This window comes from Watersipora subatra, chromosome 11 (assembly GCF_963576615.1).
Source record: "Watersipora subatra chromosome 11, tzWatSuba1.1, whole genome shotgun sequence".
Lineage (NCBI taxonomy): Eukaryota > Metazoa > Bryozoa > Gymnolaemata > Cheilostomatida > Watersiporidae > Watersipora > Watersipora subatra.
The window spans coordinates 9624942-9645713 of NC_088718.1; positions in this window are offsets into that span (position 1 = coordinate 9624942).

Here is a 20772-nt window from a genome sequence, read left to right on the forward strand (position 1 = left end):
TCAAGAGAGAAGCATTGTTCACCTCACTGGAGCACCCTACCATCCAGCTACAAATGGCGCAGCTGAAAGACTAGTACAATCCTTCAAACAAGCCATGAAGAAATCGTCACTCTCACCTAAATCTGCACTACAACAGTTCCTGATGCACTATAGAAGGACACCACTTCCTACAGGATACTCTCCCAGTCAGCTGCTGAATGGAAGACAGATGAGATGCAAGATTGACACCCTATTGCCATCACCCGCACACATAGCACAGTTTCATCAATCCAGAGAAGTCAACCGATCGGCAGAAAAGACAGTTAGCAAGATACACAGCTACAATCTTGGAGCACCATGCTATGCCTTGTATCATGGACCTAGACGCAACAGACAACCTAGATGGGTTCCAGCCATTGTTACTAAGATATATGGAACTCGTAGTCTCAATGTCAAAGTGGTACCAAAGGGACCTACTTGGAGAAGACATGTTGAACAACTCAGACCAAGATACTCAACAGAAGAAGATCAAGACCCTGGAGATAAACCTGATATAACAGAGGAGACAAAACTGCAACTACCAGCCCCTACAACTGTAACAGAGCAACCTCCGTCTAGAAGAAGACCACGCAACCCTCGTCTACCTGATGGAGATGAGTATAGCAGAGACAAACCCCGAAGGTCTAAGAGAACCAGAAAGAACCTTTAGCTTAGTGAGGAGGTGTCATGCAAGTACCAAGTATTACTGGTACTTTGCCAACAAACATTATGCTTTTTAGCTAAAGCTTTATACAAGCTAATATTATATAGTACTGTCTCATTATAGCTATTAATAATGCTTGTAGCTTTTTACAAAGCTTTTCTATGACCAAACATATAAATACTTGGGTTTTCTGTTATCAAATCAGTTGTCTCTGGAGTGTGCAATAAACCATCTCTCTAATTTAATACTCTATTTAATTGCTTCTGTGCAGAAACATAACATTAATCATATCAAAACTCTAAAAAAAAGCCTTTAGTTTCATATTTCATGAAGATTAAATAAATTATTTTATAGTCCAAATCTAATAATGAATACTATTTAAAATTTTAATTAGAGATTTTGTTATTCTGAATTGTAACATACATGTACATGTTCTGGCTGATAAATTTTGTACGCAAAACAATCCGTTTTTTTACTTTCCAAAGAAAGACAACTCTATATGGCCATTAGCAATGCATTACATTTTATCAATATTAGATGCCTAGATGGACAGAGCTTATTGGCAACTATCCATTATAATGGAGATTTAAAATTGTGATGGAAACCTGCAGTACCATCTCCTTTTTGGTTATTATCATTAGAGTTGTGTTCTCTTGTGTTATTTTATATAGTCACGCCCCTAGAGGAGGTTGGCCCTAGCCACCTCATTTGCATATTCTGTTATATTTAAGGCCGTGTTTATCGGCCTAGAAGTTGTTCAATACATGCTTTGCATTTGGACCCACACTCTTCTGTTACCTTGCGCAATAACAGAATCACACTGAGCACTTATTTACTCCAAGCCTCAGTCTACGGACTGTGCTTTGGGAGTAGAGTATAGAAACACTGTCGACCCCGGTCGACCTCAGGTCGACCTTGTCGAACGAGCATAATATCACTCAGGGAGCAATTCCCCGTGTAAGGTGGTTGTAGTAGACCGGTGGTGTAAGCCGACTGAGTCGCCTCCGCGTGTTGGTCAACGGGCAACACTTACACGGCCCCTGTGGAAGGTGAATGCAGACCGGTAGAGTAAGCCGACCCAGGTCGCCTCTACGTGTTGGTCGCTGGATCCAACACACTGGTGGCAGCAGTGGGATCAAATTGCGGTAATTAGGACTTATAAGACGAACCTAGTAACCATGCCAAACAGCCGATGGAATGCTACCAGAGATCTGGCTGAGGCAGAGTTACAGCAGGTCGACCAGATTGGTCAACTGACAGAGGCTATCACTAGAGCCTTACAGATACCCCGAGGGGGAGCCAACTTCAAGCCTCCGAAGTTCGATGGGAGTGAGGATGTAGAGCTATTCATCTCCCAGTTCGAAGAGGTCGCGGAAGCAAATGAGTGGAGTGAGAAGGCCACGCTCCTCCACCTGCGGGAGACCCTGAAGGAGGGAGCCAGAGGATGCAGTCGAGGGGACTCACCTGCCTCCATCTTCTCGGCTTTACGCATGAAGTACGGGCTCTCCCCGAGAGAGGCTAGGAGTAAACTCCACCTAAAAAGAGAACCCAAGACGAGTCTCCAAGAACATGCCACAGAGATGGAGCGTCTGGTGAAAATAGCATACGCTGACCTCCCAGAATCCTACCAGTCCAGTATGGCCATGGATGCGTTTTCTCTGACACTGGGAAATACGCCCCTCCAACGCCACCTGTTAGCAATGAAGGCACAGAGCTTGGAGGAAGCAGTGCAGGCGGGGAACGAGTTCCTGCAAATCCAGCCCACTCTTCCTCGACCTGGTGCCCGACCCCTAATAATGACGGTGGAGGAGGAAGAAGTTACCCCCGCTACAGTCGCCCCCGTCCATTCGGAACCCCCATCAGCCACCTTGAACGACGTCCTGATGGCTATAAAGGGGTTAGCAGATGGACTGAGGGAAGGGAAGCTGTTGGGACAACGGGGAGTGGACAAAAGGGGACCAAATTGTTGGGGTTGCGGCCAGGCAGGGCACATCCAACGCCGGTGCCCCCAAGCCCCCCAAGGACAACGGCCTCAAGTCACGAGGCCGGGAAACGGTTACCATCCACAGCAGTAGGGGGAAGTACTGACTGTGGATCAAATATACCCTTGCAAGGACAGTGGCAACAGCCACGACGGACTAGGCGACGCAGGCTCCCCCCCTGTTCGCCACCGGTCCCCTTGCATAACCAATATCAACCCTTACCTGAGTGTGCAGGTCTCCCACTCTCAGAAGCCAAGGACGAAACCTACGTCTGGCCAAAGCCGTCTCGGCCTTCCAAGAAGGGCCCCCAGAGGACTAGCAAAGCCAGACGGACCCACGGAGACGAATCATGGAAGCCGCATAATAGCAGCTATTTCTTGCCAGGTCGCATCGGAGGTCAGTCCGTCCAATTCCTCGTGGACACCGGGTGTACCTCTAATTTGTTGGGACGACATGTCTTTGAGCGGTTACCTAAAGACGTCAAAAGCAAATTGGAGGTCCGGGAGGACTATGGGCAAATGGCAGATGGTACCCGGCTGCAGTTCCACGGACTCATCACTCTCCCGGTCAGAGTCAGGAGTGTCCAGGTTACTGTGTCTCTCGTGGTGTGTGCCCTGAAGGAGGATGCCATCCTGGGCATGCCTTTCCTGGTCGACCACCACTGCGAGATGAACTTCCAGCAACCCACGTTGGTGTTAAATGGACAGAAGTTGACGTGCACTGACCGAGAGGGTCGACCTCTGACAAGCAGCGTACAGGTAATGCGAGCCACAACGCTTCCCCCTCGAACCGAGGTCCTGGTTGCCGGACGTCTCACGTCCTCCTCCTATCAGCCAGTCGGGTTAATTGAGGGAACGAAGAACGGATATATGGTGGCCGCCAGCCTACACCAACCCGGTGAGAAGGGGAGAGTGGCCATCCGTTGTATGAACCCCACCGACCATCCCGTCAGTGTGACGGCAGGAACGGTCGTGGGGCAATACACTGGGGTCGGGCCGGACGAAATAGGGGCCCCCTGGACAGCGAAGGGAGAAGCCGAGGTTTCCAAAGAAACTCCCCCTCCTGTCTCCAATGTACCACCCCACATGCTGGACCTGCTCCGACAGGCGGCACCACATTGCTCGTCCCCTACCGAGCACCGAAGAATGAAAGACCTCTTGACCCGTTATGCGGATGTATTCAGCCAAGGGAGCAAAGACATGGGGCGTACCACCCTGGTACAACACGAGATCCCCCTCCTCCCAGAGGCACAACCCATCCGTCAACACCCGTACCGTGTAGGACACGAGAAGGAAGCCGAAATCGAACGACAGGTTTCGGCCCTGGAAAAGCAAGGCATGATTGAGCCCGCTCACGGGGCCTGGAGCTCTCCGGTGGTCTTGGTGAGGAAGAAGGACGGGGCGTGGCGATTGTGTGTAGACTATAGGAAACTTAATAGTGTCACTCGCCAGGACGCCTACCCCCTCCCCCGGATTGATGAGAGCTTGGACGCCTTGTCTGGCAGTAGGTTCTTCAGTACCTTGGACATGATGAGCGGGTACTGGCAGGTACCCCTCTCCGCCGAGGCCCAGGAGCGGTCGGCATTCGCCACACGCAGTGGGTTGTGGAGGTGGAAGGTGCTCCCCTTTGGACTGACCTCCGCCCCAGCTACCTTCCAGCGGCTGATGGAACGTGTCCTCCAAGGGCTACACTGGAAAACCCTGCTGCTGTACCTCGATGACATCATCGTCATGTCAGCCGACTTCTCCAGTCATGTCACTAGGCTCGCCGAGGTGTTGGAACGATTGAAGCAGGCCGGGCTGAAATTAAAGCCCTCCAAATGCAGCTTGTTCCAGACCCAAGTCAAATACCTGGGCCACATAGTCAGCAACACAGGGGTGGCTACCGACCCTGAAAAGATTCAGGCTATAAGTGGATGGGCAGCACCCCAAGATGTGACACAGCTAAGGTCATACTTGGGTACCACTGGGTACTATCACAGATACGTGCCGGACTATGCCTCGGTCGCCAAACCTCTCACCTTGTTGACCAGCGAAGGGGTCCCCTGGAAATGGGGAGAAGAGGAACAGGAAGCTTTTCTTAGGCTCAAATGGTCGCTGACACACGCTCCAGTACTGGCATATCCCGACCCCTCCTTGCCCTACGTACTAGATACTGATGCTAGTAATGTAGGGACTGGGGGTGTGTTATCCCAGGTCCAGCAGGGCACGGAGCGACCCATAGCCTACTATAGCAAGACCCTCTCCTCCGCCGAACGCAATTACTGCGTAACCAGAAGGGAGCTACTGGCAGTGGTACAAGCTGTCCGGCATTTCCGGCCCTACCTATATGGCAGAGAGTTTACCATCCGAACCGACCATGCCTCCTTGGTTTGGTTGCACCGGAGGAAGGAACCCTCTTGCCAGGTGGCCCGGTGGCTGGAGAGTCTGGCCGAGCACAAGTACCGAATTATCCATCGAAAAGGCGATAAACACGGGAACGCCGATGGATTGAGTCGACGACAGTGCGTCGACTGCCGGCAGTGTGCTGTTATTGAGAAGCGGGATCAAGGGCCAACGAGGTCGCAAGTATACGACTCCCTAATAAACCCAGGAACGAATTGGGACACTGCGGTGCCAGTGGACCAAGTTCCGGTACAGCCGCCGAGAGGCGTCGGAACATCCAGTCCCAACCCCCGCCAGTTGGATGAGGATGAATGGCCTCAACTACCTGGCAACAGACCGGCTTTAGGGCACGGCCCCCCGATTCTCACACCAACCAGTCCAGTCCCGGTACGGCTGCCGGGCGGGGCAGGAACACCTAGAGTGTTGGACCACCCTCCCAGAAGACCTCAGGATCCTCAGTCACAAGCCGTCAAGATAACTGGCGAAACCAAAAATTTGGATGGAACTGGTGAAAGTGTAGTCAAAAAGGGTCCAGAACAGCTGACGGTGGTACAAACCCCGCTGGACGAAGTACGGGCGCTACAACAGAGGGCCACTACCGACCTAGGGGTCATTTACCAAGCCGTCAGGGACCGGAAAGGAGTGGAAGAAGCCGTGCTACGAGTGGGCAGCCCCGAGCTGCAACGATTGGCCCGGATGTTTCACCAGCTCCAGCTCGACGAGTCGGGCGTGTTGACTCTCCATCTTACCCAGAATGGGCGAGAAAAGGTAGTGGTGGTATGCCCGAAAACATTGAGACAGGAAATCCTGTGGAAAGCCCACGAGCAAACACACTGCGGGGTGGAGAAGACCTTGAAACGCGTCCAATTGGACTGGTATTGGCCGGGTATGGCCGGAGATATCCGGAGAGCAGTCCTCTCTTGCGAGGTTTGCCAGAGGGCCAAAACAGGAAAGGGGCGGACCTCCGGGAATAGACAACGGCTGTACGCCGGGAGGCCGTGGCAACGCCTAGCCGTAGACTTGGTGGGACCCCTACCTCCGACCCCTCGTGGAAACAGTTGGGTGTTGGTGCTCACTGATCACTTCACTAGGTGGTCAGATGCGTTAGCCATCCCCGACGCTACAGCCCCAACGGTAGCCCAGATCCTAGACGAAAGGGTATTTAGTTACTTCGGGCTACCCGAGATTATCCATACCGACCAGGGGAGCCAATTTGAATCCTCATTATTCCAGGAGCTATGCGACTTGTGGGGAGTCGATAAGTCTCGGACCACCCCGTACCACCCCGAAGGGAATGGGGTGGTCGAGAGAAACAATCGTGTGTTGGGTGACTCCCTACGAGCTCTCTTGCTGGGCAGAGGACAGGAAGATTGGGACCAGCTACTGCCACAAATCATGAGGACGCTGCGAGGGTTACCACACTCCGCGACTAAAGAAACACCCAATTATCTGATGTTGGGTCGGGAACTACGTCTTCCTGACCAATTGCAGTATGGGAATAGACTAGAATCATTCGCAAGCATACATGAGTATGTGCAGACTGTCCACGACCGGTTGATACAAGCCCATACTCTCCTCCGAGATAGGCAAAAAGATATTGTGTCAACCGACGCGAGAGAGCCTCCGTTATTCAATGAGGGTGACCTCGTGTGGTTGCTAAGCAAGCGGCGGAGAAGAGGGGAAAACCCGAAGCTAGCGGCCAAGTACTTGGGGCCCTATCGCGTGTTGAGGAGTCACGAAAACCACACTTACGAGATAGAGAGGTATGGACAGCGATCTATCCAAGCAGAGGGAAGGTTACGACTCTGTCGCCCCAGTCCGGTGCAACAAGGACGAGCCCCAGTTGAAGTCGAGCCTGCTCGCCGTCCCAACATGAGGGGCCGACCCAGAAGGCAAATCGCACGAGGAAACGATAACCCAGAAGTAGTTATTTCAGAGTTGCCCCTGCCTAGCCAACTAACGGAGTTGCGAATACCTCAGTCGCCAGGAAGGTCAGAAGCCCTTCGAATTCCCAGGAGGGACCCCTTGGTTCCCCCAGGGGAGCACAATCCTACCTTGATGATTGACCCCGACCCTGGCGACGAGTCGATACCCGAGGAAGAAAGAGCCACAGAAAATATGGGAGCCCAGGCTAGTGATACCGGGGCTGGAGATGCACCACGGCCCCAACGAATCAGGAGGCCTCCCGCGTACTTGGCCAATTACGACACTAGCACCGTCCAATCGGGAGAAGCCCTCGAAGTTCAAGGTCAGAAGGCGGCCATTTTGGGTCCCAGACAGAACGCGCTCATTACTTGTTACCAACTCGAGGCGCACACACCTATATCTTTTCTCAACATGGAAGTCACCAAAGAAACCGTGAAGAAGTCGGCACCGATTATCGGAGCTTTACCCCTGTTGCCAGAAGTAAAGATCCTGCCACTGGAGCTCCACCCAGCGCCGGGTGAAACCCTGGACGACTCAGAAACGGATTCTTTAGATAATCACGTTCCACACCCCCCACTACCAACCAAATGGATTGCGGCAGAGACAGCTAAAACGATCTCGAAACTATGTCGAGAGAAAGGTACTAACTGTCCATTGTGCCAACAACTACTCTCTACCCCTCGACGGCGCAGAATCCACATCGCCCAGCACTTTACACGCTTTTTCTGCAAATGTGGGAGAAATTCTACATCTCGAGATACTATTGCCAAACATCAGGCTCGGATCAAGGATGCCGAAGTAAGGAAGGCGCACGGTGGAAAGGGAATTACTATATACGAGGTCGACCGAGATAGCTACCCGGCCTGGAGCAAAAAGGTACAATTAAATAATCCTCCGGCCTTTGAAAAGCCTATACCCTACGGGCCAATTAAAACCAAGCCACCTACACGAAGAGGACCTCCGGCACCTCTCCCCTCTCCCCCGAAGAAGAAGTGGTACAGTCCGCCTAAGCTGGAACGACCGGTCCCAGCTCCTAGAAGGTTGACGACAATAGGCAGCATCCAGAGCCGGCTGGGGGACGTACGACCCCGGGTTACAGTGGACGCTTTACGAGAAGAGGCCTCCAACCTCCGACGGGCGGCTCGTCGCCTGGAGGACCTGGCAAATCGCATGTCGACCTCCTAGATGACCCGGTCGACATGATTTATCCGTATTTCTCTTGGTATTTAGTAATTGCGGTTTCTCATATTATTATATTCCCTTTTCTTTGTCTGTTTTGTTGTAGCTAGTTGGTGTGTTCCTATATTTCTTGTGTTTTTTTTCTTTCTTTTCTTGTGGTTTTTTTTTATATATATATATAGCCGGTAGTCGTCTATAGGGGCGGCGTGTGTGATGGAAACCTGCAGTACCATCTCCTTTTTGGTTATTATCATTAGAGTTGTGTTCTCTTGTGTTATTTTATATAGTCACGCCCCTAGAGGAGGTTGGCCCTAGCCACCTCATTTGCATATTCTGTTATATTTAAGGCCGTGTTTATCGGCCTAGAAGTTGTTCAATACATGCTTTGCATTTGGACCCACACTCTTCTGTTACCTTGCGCAATAACAGAATCACACTGAGCACTTATTTACTCCAAGCCTCAGTCTACGGACTGTGCTTTGGGAGTAGAGTATAGAAACACCGTCGACCCCGGTCGACCTCAGGTCGACCTTGTCGAACGAGCATAATATCACTCAGGGAGCAATTCCCCGTGTAAGGTGGTTGTAGTAGACCGGTGGTGTAAGCCGACTGAGTCGCCTCCGCGTGTTGGTCAACGGGCAACACTTACACGGCCCCTGTGGAAGGTGAATGCAGACCGGTAGAGTAAGCCGACCCAGGTCGCCTCTACGTGTTGGTCGCTGGATCCAACACAAAATACATTAGTTCTTTTAACACCAATATGGTTACTGACCCAAACAGTCAATGTCTCAGAATGTTTAACAGAAGCGAACATACTGTATCTTGTTATGCTGGAAAATGTACAGAACAGGAAGACAAAAATGACAACCGGCTTGAAGCACAATTTTCTTATCCAAATGACCTTCTTATAGACATCGACAAACAGCTTCTCTGTATACTGGACAGACCCGTTTTGAAAATAAATATGCTCTCAATGCTAACTGACGAAGTGTTGACTTGGTTGGCATTACCTAGTGGCGATAGCTCTACGGGTTTTAGTTTTCTACCAGCGGGTCAAGAAAATGTGATCATTTACAAGACATTGATATCTATGAGAATATTTCTGGAAGCATAAGAAACATCTTAGAAACACCGACTAGTAGTGAGCAAATGATAAGACGAATAGTCAGCCTCTCTTCAAGAAAAAATCTGATAAACAATAAACCGCAGTCAGGAGTTCAACTGTTTGACAGCAGTAATAGGACGATCATGCCTTTTTGCAAAGAAAAAATGTCATATTTGAGTGAAATACATGCAGCAAATTGCTCGCTGAAGTCACAAAACATTGTATTGATGGTGAGCGGAGACTATGTGCATATCCCTGGACTTAATGACAGCCACATAACAATAAAATCACTCAAAGGTAGCTCTTGGTGAAAGTGTATTAGAAGTTGTCCAATCTATTAAGCTATGTCTTTCATGTTAAACCCTGAAAGTTGAGGTCATTTGAAGCATCAGTTTATTTCTGTAACTAAAGTCTACATACATATTTAACCAAGGCTTGAAAACAATTGCATTCTTTACCAGACATCAAATGTAATTTTCAAAAAAATCAAATGAGTTTGCTTATATTACACAATATAGATTTGATTGTAGTTGTGAAAGGACATATTTTTTCTCTGCTGTCTAGTCGGGTGTTCGGCATTAGAGTGGGACAGTTGGAACATATGTAGTGCAGCACAATCAGTTGGTAGTCAAACAAGAATCACAAGCCATGCATTCGAGACCTGCAACTACACAGGTCAATATGATCCATGTTGGACAAAGTTGTCTGTAGGTAAGACATGTCTAATAAAAATATTTTTGAGTAGTTACTTTTTACCTATACACTCAATTTGTAAGAAAAAGTTATTTTTGGCGAACAAGAACCAAATCCAAATTTCTTGTTTTAGTATGAGTAGCCCATTAATAATATACATATTGTGGTGATGACCACGATATGTGTTAGCTTTATATCGACATCATCTGTTCTAGCCCATAACAGCCACGAATATTAGATTTTAGTATGTCTTTATTAAAATTCTTATTGCTTTAAATGCTAAAGTCTAAAGAATCTGATACTGATAATGCAAACCAGATTATCACTCATATTATACCAACAAACACCTGCTCTATCTGTCAGTTTTTACTGTGATGTTTGTCATCATACAAGATCCGACAACTTTTGTTATTTCAAACCTTAATTTTTCAGTAAAATAATGAAATTTGAAAGATACAAAAATAATTGATAACTGCGGAAATGGTACACTGCAAAAAAGGTTTCCCACAAAATATCATCACAACTAACAGGAAAAACTTTCAGTTCAATTTATTTCATTGCTGTCATTTTGCGGCAAAAATGTTTTACGCTGTTTGAAATTGGTCAGAAATCTTGACTATCACAAACTATGGCTTACTGCAATCACCAACTGAATCTCTACTTGTAGATAAAACCATTGAACATTTTGCCTTTGTAAATAATGGCTGCCATATTGGAGAAGAACTTAGAGACTCACAAAGCAAAACAAAATGCGCATCATATTGTAAACTAGATATTGACTGTTTTTCTTTTAGTCACACAGATTCTGAATGCAGAAAGCTATTCCACTTGAAGGAGGTATTGACGACTGTTACATAAAACCAGTTTGAAAAAGTTCATCGTTTGCTTCTGTTAAAAACGATTATTTCATGTTTACCTGTTTTGCTATTTGATTAGTGAAGTTCTGAGCCGTAAATGAGTGTCTCTACTAGTAAATTCTACTGTATCACTTTTGTATGTGTGTTTCTGCTGTCTGTCGCAGGTAAAAATCATGCACGGTTTAGTTGATTATCTCAACCACCAACTATAGCTTCTGCATGAACGTACATCGCTCTTATATAAATATTAGGTTAATACTTTTTATTAAGACATGCATGTACAGGTAATGAAACAGATATCGTTTTGTGGTTAATACACTGCAATATAATTAGTAGGTAAGTAGTTTGATTCACACAAAAACAACTGGGGTCACAAGGGTATGCAACAACAACTGCCCTTGGTTACATCAAAGCAGTCATCAAATTCTGCAGATCCTGTCCAACAAAGTCCTAGATATGATTCTCACTGTGGTATCAGATTATAATCAATCCATGAGCTTCTGGTATGCTTATACTGGCAGAACTTACTTTAATCATTGTGAAAAAAGGTTATAAACGATCTAAACTTACCTTATCAATCATGACGATGAACTAATAAAATAATCACCTTTGACAAAATAAGCATAGCCACTAGCAAACATTTTAAACCATTGACACCTTAACACAGTTTCTATTTTACTGTTCTGGCTAAACCGCATGTTTACCAATTCATAACTCTAGCATAGTCTAGAAGTTTTAAGTTAATTGTATAAGGATATCAAAAAGGCATGTATGAGGTACTAATGAATAATCACATATTGGCATGCATAAATATGGTAAATTATATGATGCTTAATATACTCTACCATTCATTATAAAACTCTCTCATTTTGTCTCTTTTTTTCAGTCACATTGTAATAATAATAACTATGACTCCACTGCCTGTTTTTTGAACTTTTTATTTCTGCTTGTTGTGTAGCCTTTTGGTAACTTTTACATGCTTTTAGTCTAGGTGGTTTAAAGATCTATTACAAATGGCATATTTTAATTGCATCAGTAGCATATTATAACATGTGGTCTACATAGCAATTTTAGATTTATATTTTTAAGCTGGTCCAAATAAAAAAGTTATTTTTAGTCGATAGAAATTAACAACAAATCCCTCATTACGTTAAAAGAAACTTAAGTAAAATATAATTCGACCATTAAAAATATGCTTAAGTTAACTAATAGACTTTATTTATTGAATGATATTTAAAGTTTAATTTTGTATTACATGTAATTAAATCCTGTAAAAATAATTAACTCTTCTGGTAGCTAGTTATATTTTTGATGACTAACATTTGAAACACTGATAATAACTATTTTATAAAATATGAATAGTGAATACTTACTAGTAACAATTGTATCGTCTAGGGCAGTGTTGTCTGCCGGGTTAGGAATTGACCAGGTTTTGACGCAGATTGCCTTGAAGTCAACTCTTCTTTGGCATCGGGCCCTGACCTCAGCAATCACTTACCATATAAGACTTTTTTTCTAATTAAGAGTAAAAAACTTGTGTTCCATTTAAAGCAGAAAGTTTTTCATAACACCTTTATGCTGGATAAAGTTTTGATTTGATCTTAAAATAAAGTTTAGCAACTTTCAAGATGAAAAAACTGTCAAAAACAAGATAAGTTTATCTTAACAAAAAATAAAAATCAATATATTTCACACTTTCTATTTTCTTATAATTGTATATGACATACATCACCATTTTTTATTTTAATTGTGCAGGACCCAAAGGTTTTATAATATGAATGCAAATGTTTTGTGAAATTTTTTTTATGCTGATTCTGATTTGTTTTTAGGGTCAGAAAAAATATTCAATTTTATTTTTATTGATTTTAGTTTTTTAATGACTTTTCTAAATGTATCAATTTTAATACATTGCGTTAAAAAGAATTATATTTAGAATATTTTAATAAAGTATTGACGAACTCAACAAGGAGAAAACAAAAAAAATATAGTAACTATCAGAGCAGAAGCGAAAAGCATTGTTCAAATAAAACTGTTCGAAGAAGTTACAAATGATTGTCAAACTCACATACAGACCCGCTTGAAGCAGTTTCTTTATTTGCTTAGACATAAGCAAACATCACGTTTGTCACACTTAATGCTGCTTTGCCCTTCAGTAAACAGGTTGCACCCATTTTTCTTTCTCAGCCACTGTAGGCCAGTGATGATAGCCGTCCTGCTTTATGTCTTTGCAAGGTGCTTTTTTGGCATGCTGACATGAACTGCTACAGCTGGCTCATTATCTGCGGCACATCCGGTAGTAGGAGGTCGTATTCTACCTCTCCCTCTGACATCAACTGTAATGACTCTGCTGGTGGCAATTGACTGGAAACGGTGTCTGCCCATAACTTATTTTGTTGGTATTGCCAGTAATCTGCAATCACGGTGGTAGAGTAGCCAGGTGTTGACTATAGCTACTGTTACAAAATTTAGGAAGATGTACTTGTACCACCTTTGTGATCTCAAGAGGAACCTATGCTTTTCTACAAATGAAGCACATTCATACCTCCCATATTAGTATTGTAGCTTTTGATGATCGATGGCATTGCTACAGGCAAGTGTTCTTTTCTTTTTTGTCCCAGCACATTGCTTCAGTAAGTGGCTCAATTCCAGTCTCGGTAGAACACAAAAACAGCCTAGTGGCCAAATCATTAGTGGTTTAAACCAATAAAGTGAATTTCAAAAATAAAGTATTTGGAGGCCATTTACTATTACTATTAAAGCATTACTATTACATTAAAAAACTGTTCACAACTAAATGACAATAACTGAGACCACTGTGTTTTTTACAACACATATAAATATACCGAATTGAATAACTGTATTGTTAAAGTATTGGACACCAATATTTTGGCAATACCGTAAAACTTGAATGTTCTGTTTGGTTAATTTGTGTAATCATTTACACTTTACTAACCTTGTAACCTTCATATAGTTGGCAGATAGCAAACTTTTTTACACCATGCATGCTATACAATTTGAAGCCAATGGTAATAGACAGAAAACCACAATTAGCAACAAAACCACAATTAGCAACAAACCAATCAAACTTTTCGGATTTTTGGTCAAGATAACACATTGGGATTTAAGGTTTAATAAAAAATTAGCAAATTGGTGCATATGAAAGGCATTTATGATTTCAACAATTTTGATGTGCTAATTTTAACACAAGGGGCTCTGCAGGGTTAATAGATGTATAAACACAGCATTTATGTGCAGTCTTTACAACAAATAATTGTAGTTGCGCATTCATGAAAAGCCCTTTGCAAACAGTTCCAATATAGCAGTAAAACCCACTCAATAGTTTATGAAGTTTGGCTTTGCAGTCTATTAAGTTAATCAAGCTTAGATGTATATTAACATTTTATAACATATACTACAGGTTAAAACTAATTGCAAATATACATGCATATATATATAAACAGTGAAAATATAACTTAAATTCAGTTTAAACCTCTGCATTGTATAGCTTAATGTATGTTTATTTACAAAATTTCAAGAAAAGTTATGAAATTATTCCAAAGGCTTAGAATATATTTATTTATATTTCATATATTGTAATATTTAAAAAAATTATTAAAAGACACACATTGTATAAACTAAGATGAGAGCATTAAAAATTCTAAACATTTTCTTTTTTAAAACTTTGTCGGTAAAATCACACAGTCAACATTTAAATGAAAAACCTTAATTTGTTAACACTAAACTAACAATTTTTTACTAAAATAGTAAGTCACATTCCATAGTAGAGGCAAAGCAGCTAATCACCATATGTAGTAAACAGATTGAAAATATACACCCAGTTCTGACTAGTTTGACCTAGTTCTAACTGGCTTAAACTAGTTATGACTGGAATATTGCAAATGCATGTAATATGCCTAATGAGTTATTAACTTGTACTGATGAAGTCAACTCTGTCTGTTTTTATAGATATTACTCACAGTTAAAGTTCTGGGAAAGAGCATACTGATTATGAATTTATAAAAGTAGTTTTGCAGCTGATACAGGAACAATTAAATTACTATTACAAAACAATTATAATAAATAAATTTTAACCAGATATTCAGGTTGAAAAATTTGACAAATCAACTTTGTAAACAAATGAAATTTTCTGAGCAAAAAAGTGTTTAACTACTATCAGAGTAGGTGGATGATCTGGTGAGTAAAAATCTGCCTTTTCCCACTAAAATGCAAATGTTCAAGATCCGGGCTTGACTTGCTTAAGCCATTCATCCTGTAAATGACATTTGGAAGTTTTTAAAAAGATCTTCCAAAACTCTTAAATCAGATTGCTGTGTAATGAAAGTGAAAGATCCAACAATGAGAGTATGAATGAATTTTGGCTACCATTTCATTTATTCACAAACAAAACTGACATTTTGAAATTTAAAAACAAAAGCAAAAATCATTTGCACTAAAATTTGAATTGAAATATTATTAATATAAGGATTTAGTGCATGAGTCAAAGTTAAAGTGGATAACAGTAATAATTTGGTCAAAATCGATTACCAAAAATGTATATGATACCGACCTTGTCTCGTTGATACTAACTTATCAGTAAGCCTTGCATAACTCAATGTACACAGCACAAGAGACAGGACCTATTACCACTCACTTACTCTCTGAACTTTGCTAGTAGCTGTGTTGAGGACAGACCACTGAGCAATTAAAGTGCATAAAGAAAACACACAAAAATGACCACATGCAAACAGGCCTGAGCTTAACTAACGATACAGCGCACAGATACACAATTAAAAGCGGGGCAGTATTTCAACTGTCAACTTTCATAGAGATTATCAAAAAAATGTTATGGTGTTGACACTGACGCTGATGCTAGAGGTGAAAGCTAGTCTGCTCTTCTTGAACTAAAAAGGTAACTCTTCTCGCTAATGATTAAAGCCTGGTTCCCATATACAACGCAAAGCACTGGCGACAGCACTGCAGGCTATTAGCAGTGAAATAGGAACATGCACACCGGATACCGCCGAGGACCGCCAGTAGTTGCCGGCGGCACTTCAATTGTTTAGCGCTGTTCAAATTTTGCAAAAGGCCACAGGCAAAACCTTTCCGAAATGCACTGTACAGGCAAAGGTCACCATTATAGAAACGGCATGGCGAGCGAACATTGTATTTGATTACGCGATTATTTTTAGCAATGCAGCTGATATGTAAACATAAGCCGTCTGCCTAACGTCGCAAGCGTTTTGCTGCACAAGTTACCGCAGGAGTTTCGATATGGGAACTAGGCCTAACAGACCGAATAATCATTTAAAGATGGGATTATAGCGGCAACATCTATGCATTTCACACAAATATTTACAGGCAGACAGCTTAACTTTAAGTAAAGGTATTTTCTTTCCTGAACAATTTACGAAGTATATTTTTTCTGTAAAACACTATCGATTGTTTGTAAACAAGTGGCAGTGCAAGGTTTGGTCACCATATCTATGTTGTCATTAAGTCACTAGACTAACTCCACATGTTGTGGATGTTTTGTTAGCTTGGCATTTTTTCTTGGTGTTTGCAATCACAATGTTTGATTGTTGTTGGTTGAAAGAGATAATGATGTTACATTTTTAGATAAAAAACAAGCTAAGAATACTCACCCACACACAGTATTTACTATAATAAGAGCAATGTACATTGGTCTGGAATTTAAAGATAGAGAAAAACATTGCATTGTACAATGCTCAAACCTACAACAATAGGTTCCACCATTGCAGATCGGCAGGCCATCTACCTTATAATTATTAGAGCCATTGTACACATACTTGTTCTCTGTGATTTATCAGCCCACCCGGTGTTGTCTCCCAGTACAGTGAACTGCTAGGGTTTTAGCCTTCACTATAATAAGAGCCCGTCTGTTCAAAGCTATAGTTGAAGGTTGAAAAAAGATTAGCCCAACTGCGACTAAAACCCATCCTATTTATCTTACCAGTTTGACACTTTGATACCCCCACTTATCATCCACTTTCCAACATTCCAGAATAATCATGAAAATACTTATTCTTTGTGCTTTCTTGGCTCACCAGGTAATCTCTCATGTCACAGTGGACTGTCAGAGTGCTAATGTAGATAATAGTAGCATTATATATAAAAATTGGTTTTCTAAATATTCAATAATGGTACAAACCATACAAGATTATACTGGCTAATGCCATGATTATCAGTCTCCTAGTGGCCACCCTAGAATTCCATGTAACCATAGCAATTAATCTTTCCAAACATGTAAACGGCCATGACACAAAAATAAAACCTTTCTAAAAGTTTCTTCTTCCTAATCTCACCCAACTTCAATTTGCGTCAAACAAAAGGCAAAGTACAAGAAGGGTTGACAATGGATGACGGATGACAGACAATTTTTATCTTTCATACTTCCCAGGGACGTGCTTATTCTATTCTGCCGCAAATAAAATTTCTAATGAAGAAAATAAAACAGCTGAGTGATACATTTATAATAAAAGTACTGAAAAATAATCAATTATTTTGTGTCGATTTTAAAGATAACTCTGAAATTTTGGACACTTATAATGAGTACTATGGTATTCCAACTTATGTCTAAAGCAGTGGAATTAAAATAAACGCTGATTATATTTTTGTAGCGACTCTTATAAGAATATTACGATATTTAATTATTAGAATAATGATTCGATTTTATAAGATTATTATAAGATTTAATTATAAAAATAATCATTCAAATTTACAAGACCAAACTATATACTCACCGATGGTGTGCCATATGCTACTGTTATTATTTTTCAAAATATTTTGTTGATGCTACTACGGCTGTGCCCATTATTGCGGTACTGCCAAGCCGTTTTTACTATCTGCAAAATTGAAAATTAGGACTACATTTTTTTTATAGATATACAGCTATTTCTATGACAACCAACTAAAATCTGTTCAGATTTTTAAATTCAGCATAATTTTTTGGATATAAATAGGGAAATCTAGACAAATATCTCAACTTCTTGATAATGGTTGCTATGACGTTTTGCAATGTAAACAAAATTGTGCATTGGTTTTCATTTTCATTCTCTTCAGTTTTGCTGTTTGTTGTACATGATAACACCCAGTAAATTACAGCTAACATTGCAACTACTATTGCAGTTCTCCTATCGCACTGCAGTGCCATTTGACTGCTAATATTGCATTGCTAAACCAGCAGTACCAGTACCCTTTTTTTCCAATATCACTTTGGTCGCAAACTGTATGACAGGGGAATTACTAGTAGTAATAACAGTAGTAATAGTAATAGTAGTGAAGATAGTATTATTAATAGTAACAATAATAGAAATAGAGATAGTAGTTGTAAATGTTAAAAAACCTCCTTCTAACCGCAACTGAAAGTTAATGCCAAAACTTAAAAAGCAAGCTTTATTTATATTTGCAGTACACCTCGATAATTGGATACATACAGCGCATATCTGAAACAAAAACCACATCCTTCCAAAAAGTTGAAATTATTTGCTACGTGAAGTATAGCATCTAAAAAGACATATTGAAACATAATCACATTCAATATGAGTGAACAAAACACAATTTACTACTGTTGCGAGTAAAATGCTATTTGTATGTACTAACCTGCTGTACAATTACACTTGAAATTTAAAGAAAAGAGTTTTGTTGACTCTTCTGCTCCTATATACTTGTTGTGCTCTAGTGTGCGTGGTGTCTCAAGCATTTACTTAGTCTTGCCAACAACTACTTCTACACAACTTTAGTAGCTTGCAGCAGTGGTCACTATATGTCAGAGCAGAGAATTTAGTTATTGAACTTTTATGAACACCTGGGGGTGTTGAGGGGGGAGTGGTGTAAGCCCCCAACAGGTTTTTCTTATGAAGGGCCTCAGCCGGGCCTATCGATTGAAGTTTTAAAAATTTTTATTGGAAATAATCAACATTTTTCTATTTTTTGAGATTTGTTTTGTTTTAGGTGATGTGACTGATGAGACGTTTTTAAATTAAAATAGGCAAAACTTGACCGCTGGTAAAGCGCTCAGAAAAAAGACATCTTTTTCTTTTGAGCGTTTTAACAAAGATCAATTTTGCCGATTTTATTTTAAGTTCATCTGGAGGTTTCTACGCTTTCGATGGGACATGGCCAAGCGGATGTTTGGTAAAACTTGATATTTTGCAAACCTTTATAAAGGTGGTTAACAAGAATATTTTGCGACTGATGATGATGATAATGACGCCTAAGAGCTACTAAAAGTTGATGTTTGTCTCTATGGCTTCGAATAAAGTGATATTCTACAGCAATAAAAATCGTCTCTGTAGCCGTTGGGCAAATAACTTTTCGAATAAATGATGTTGAGGTCGAGTTATCTGAAGCAATTTATCATTGAGTGGGAACGAACCAAACTAATTCATTTGAGTTAACCTTGTGTTTGAGATGAAATGTTATATTTTATCCGAGGGCGAGTTATCCGAGTTAGACTGTACTTAGCCGCGGAAAGTTCCTAAAAAGTTTGGACGGCTCAGCCGGCCAGCTGCCCCAGAGAATACAGGCCTGATCATCTGATGTGACATTGCTTTTGTATTAATGTTGATAGTTGAAGCTCTTTGGTACAACTCTCTCTGTGCTGTAATGTTTATGCGTATTATACATGTACATAGCCATTTTGCTTGAACCAAACTCTAAACAGGTAATTGAGGCCTATTGGCATGCAGACTAGTCTGAGAAAGAGAGTGGGAGAGTGAGAGAAATAGAAGAAGAGAGAAAGAGAGAGAAAGAGAGAGAAAGAGAGAGAGAGAGGGAAATGGAGAGATAGAAAGAAAGAGAGAGAGAGAGGAATAGGGAGAGGAAGAGGGAGGGACGGAGAAAGAGAGATAGAGGGAGAGAAAAGGAGAGTGAAGAAAAGACGGAAAGAGAGGAAAAGATAAAATGAGAAAAATAGAAGAGGAAGAATGGGAGAGAGAGAGAAAGAGGGCAAAACAAATGACAAAAGGGAAAGAGGGAGAGATAAAGGAAGAGAGGAAAAAAGAGAGAGAGGAAAAGAGGGAGAGGACAATATGGAGAAAGAGAGAGAGAGGAAGAAAGATAGAGGGAGAGAGGGAAAGAGGGAGCGAAGAAGAGAGGAATTGCGAAATAGCGAGGAAGGGAGTAAAAAGGAGAGAGAGAAGAAAGGGAACAATGGGAGAAAGAGGGAGAGCCCTTTATTTTTAAATGATTTTTCTGTTGCCTAAAGGGGTTTTACTTGGAGTTAAACCTTAACTTGCTGTGCAGATTGAGCGCTATAGACCACTAGGTCAATGCTATTTCTAAGAAACTGATAAAACAAGTTTTATTAAGGAATACAAAATGAGTCATACTGTAGTTATAAAGTATCTTTCGTTTTTTTTAATTGTTTAGGCATAAAAACAGAAAACTTAGTCACCAACAGTGAGCCAACAATTTTCATTTTTTAAATGGTATATTTTTTTTGCGCTCACAATGTTTAAGCGAGGCATTTTTTATCAGGTCATGTGATGTCATGTTTTACCACACAAAGCAATTGACCTCTGATTTGAATCTGAGAGGTCATCTCCAAGAGGTGCTAATTCAGAGCTGGTTAATTAAGGTGAAAATGAACCTGCTAACTATATAAACATTTCAACAGCTGGAAAACCACAATGAAAACAGTTTTACGCATTATGTCGCAATCAAGCTGTTGTTGTGAGACATTTACTTTGCACTTTGTGATGCAACGAAAATGTCTTATGCTTTCATTTTTGAGTATGCACTATGCATCCAGATCCTTAACTCGATGCAGTCACTCCTTACTTTCTAATGTTTTTTGTAACAGTGGTGTTATGTCTGATGCCGGGGCATCAAGTTTTTTAAGCTATATGCAAATGCTAAAGGTTCCTTCGCTAAAGGCAGTAGCTGTTTAATATTCTTCTTCAAAGTTTAGTTTTTTTCATTTTTTGGCCAAAATTTCATTGAT